The following is a 4,085-nucleotide window of genomic DNA, read 5'->3' as shown; positions in this document are numbered from 1 at the left end:
GTGCTCTAATAGCCCATCCTCAGTTTGCCTGACCTCCTGCTACTAGCCCCACCCTACTAAATTAATAGATCATGTTTTTACCATGTCTTTTCCATTTATCATCTCACGTTAGTCTCATAAAAATCTTCCTTTTACTGTTGAGGAAACCGGCATCCAGGGAGGCTAAGTGTCCTTGTTCTACAGTTCACTGGTGTCAGAAATTGCTAAAACCGGGTGTCCCACATCTTAAGCTAAATGGTGTAAAAAGAATATAAAATGCAAAAGGTATATAAAAAATATTTGCTGAAGGAAGAATATTTCGAGAATTTAAGAAGAGTTCTTTTGGAATTTGAAGTTATTCTAGGATGCTCAAGCATGAGTATTATGCTAATTATTTTCCTACCCACCTCATTCAATCAATGAATTCAGTGAATGTTTACTACATTACACTGTGAATGCAATGGGAAAGCAAGTCCCTCGCAGGACTCACTATCCCTTACTTCTTAACATGCTCCCTCCTTTTGTCCTGTGATATCCCCCCCCACACACACACACACGGTCCACCCCTAAACTCTGCTCTTAGCCCCCACCAAGTACAGATCCTTGGTAGATCCTTAGTAAGTACTGTTGATACAATTAGAGAGGGAGAAGGGCATTTCCTGCAGGGGGCTTCACATCCTCTCAGCCTATGAAAGTCTATCTTCCTTGGAGCTGCTTATGAAACTCAAGCAATTGGGAACCACTTACAAATTTATTCTCCTGAGATCTCTACAGAGTTATAAAAACAATCTGATGCTCTGGAGAACTCTTGCATATTAAAACTAAAGGCCTAAATACGTTAATCAAAGTTCCCTAAATTTTAATTCCCTCGTCTGCTGAATGGGGACACAATGATGCACAGAAAAACATTTGAAAAGCATGAAGGGCTTTGTTAAAAAAAAAAAAAAAGAAGATACCAACAAAATCATCAACAAAGCTAATAGAATATGTTATAAAGAGTTCCAGGTGCTAAAGTAAAATATTTGATGTCAAGTAAACGATACCTCAGCTGAACAAATGCTAAAGAATGTTCACTTAGCCATGTATGCAGAACAACTGAAGGAAGAAAGGTCATAAAAGTGGTTGCTTGTGTTTAACTTTACCCCTTTTACAAGAAACTAGATCTCTGAAATGTAAATTAAAATTTCTTATCAAGTAATAAATAAGGCTTTTAAAATTATCTTTTTGACTATCATATTGGAAAAATAATCGATATTAATTCCACTGGTAGGCAAGATGAACAAGTGCTCTGGAAAACACCTCAAACACTGCTAGTGGACATGTAAATTAGTATAGCATTCTGGAAACAATTAATGAATTTCAAGAGTCTTAAAACTATTCATGCACATCTATTCCACTTCTAAGAATTCATAGTGGGGAAATAAGAATATGAATAAAAGGGTGGCTATCGAATGCTCATCATGGTGTTACCTAATATATAGTGAATGCTTCAATTACAGAAGTTAAGAAGATGGTATCTGGAGTCACTCTGCAGCTAGATTCAAATCCTGGCTTTGTTACTTCTCACTGATATACTGGACGTACTACTTTTAATTTCCACAATCACAAAATAAGGGTTATAGTAACAAAAACTGTTTCATGAGGTGGTTGTAAATATTGAACAAAATATATTTAAGGCTCTCAGGACAAACTGAAAGTGCTCACAATGTTAGATTATGTTCATTATAATGAAAAATTATAAACAATCTACATATATAATTGTTTTTTCCAAGCAATGTAGTGCTATGTATCAATTAAAATGATGTTGTAGATGAGTAGTTCACTTTGAAAGATGATTATTATATTAAAGGGGAAAAGCAGGCTATAAAATAGTTTCTACTATGTGATTGAATCCAAGCAGATATTTATTAGACATTATCCAGTGTACTTGTTTTGAATTCAGGTCCATTTCGTCTCTAAAAATTTGGTTGTATTTCAAAAGAGCAAAATCAAATAGTGCTAATTTCAGTTCCTTTATCTCCTGGAATGGAGATCATTGAGAATTTTTCCTGGGCTAATATACTTTTGGTACTTAGTGTATTGCAATCCAAATGACTTCTCTTCTAAATAATAAAGTAGAATCATTTCTTTCACTAACAGGTAAAGTCCTTCATGCCACAACACAGTCCCAAGATCCCATTTAGTCTCATAAAGCTACTAGAGTAATTATATACATAATTTACCAAGTCAAGAAATACTACAGCTATAAGTTTTCAAATGCTCATAACAATTTTTAACAGCATGAACTATAATTCTAACAATATGTATTATGAGATATTCAAAACACATGTACTTTAAAGTAATGTGGAATTTAAGAATGACATTTGCATAATGTACAATTACTGCTAAATGTTAAAGCTACCCTGTCTTACTAAGAAGAATCACTTAAGGGTATTGACTTAGTGTGACTTCACTTTTAATGTCTGTATTGGTGAATTCAATTGATTGCAGAGCAAGAAAGTTATCTTTACCCTCTTACAGCTCATGAATCTCTGAATGCCTAAGAGAAAACTTATTTGTTACCCAGGTCTTTGCTAGTCAAACAATAAAACGTCTTCCTCCAAGCCTCACAATAGTCGTTTGATCACCCTCTAATTTCAAGCAAATAAGTACTGTGCCTACACACTTACACTGAGTATTACTAATATATAAATAATTCAGTTTTTCCCTAATTTAAAGTTATAAACTAGGACCTCTGACTTCCACTGACAGAAATGAAAACATAGTCATATATTTGTATCACATGCAAAATTTTTTTTCGTATTTTCTTATCTATCATATTTTATTATTAACAACTTTATATGCTGGATATATAAGTCTCATTCATTTTGACAGCTTTGAACCTTTCTGTTATGGAAAGTTTACTTCAACTTTGGGCATTCATCCTTGGAACTAAAAAGGGTAGTGATGTGGTTCGTAAAATTTCTCTGAACACTCAGAGGGTGGTGAGCATAGGAAAAACACAAAAGAGAGAAGAGGAGGAACACTCACAATCAAGCACCTCCCAAGCTAAATGGTGCCAATTATATGCAGCTGGGAAATGCTATAAGCTGATAACAGTGCAGAGGTTGGCTAGACTACAAGTGCTTTCCTCCACATCTGGTAAAGGTAAAGCTGACCTCACCACTTTGTGCCTGGGACAGGTAAACAAAAACACAAGGAGATTAGCATCAATTTCACAAGATCGGATGGAGTGACTACTGGCTATGTTTTTTGTTTTTTGGCCAGAAGGATTCTAACTGGAGTAGAAAGTTTAAAAAAAAAAAAACACTTTTTTTCCTCCTTTCTCCCATAGTATAGTGAAACTTAGGATTGTTGCTTCTGGTTTGAGGTAGATAGTAAGTTACTGACATCCACGTGACTGCTTTCTGGTTGCTTTTATGATTACTAGAATAGAATTACAAATACTCCACTATTACTTCCAGTCCTCAGCCAGATGTGAATTCGCCAAGTTAAAGATGCAAACTTAAGATTCTTAAGATTTTTTTCTCACTACCTTTTTTTTCCCTGATTGGTATATAAAAGACAAGAAGTGAATATTGATTAAATTCTTTAAACCCCAAAATTAGTGAGGGTGGCACTACTTACTTTTGTATTTCCAAGACAAGTGTCCACTGCTACATAGGATAAAGTCCTGAGGTTTAGATTTCAGCTCTCAGAATCACAATCCCTAAAGAGGGTTCACTAGGAAGAAAAAGTAAAGAGTCTCTGCTCTAGAAGCGTTGATCACAAACTCCAAATATTTCTAGTCCTCCTTTTTCAACCCTGAAGAAAAATATTCCTATGGCCCACATTTCATTTCTGATTTGGTACAGCCCAAAAGGTCATTTTGAAAAGTGCTCTGCCTTTTCTTTCACATTAATTTTATTAGATAGTTCAAAAGGGACAATCTGCCAAATTAGAGATTTTCATGTATTCTTTTGTTGAGTAAGTGCAACCATCTACAAATAAGTTTTCTATTAAAATGTACTCACAACACAGCTCAAAACAAAATGACTTTTTAAAATTAAGAATTATTATATTTGAAAGAGGCTAAAGTCAACTTACTGCTGAAAACACACACACAC

This window comes from Mesoplodon mirus (assembly GCF_964341445.2).
Source record: "Mesoplodon mirus genome assembly, chromosome: 3".
Lineage (NCBI taxonomy): Eukaryota > Metazoa > Chordata > Mammalia > Artiodactyla > Ziphiidae > Mesoplodon > Mesoplodon mirus.
Note: the sequence above shows the minus strand (reverse complement) of the source record.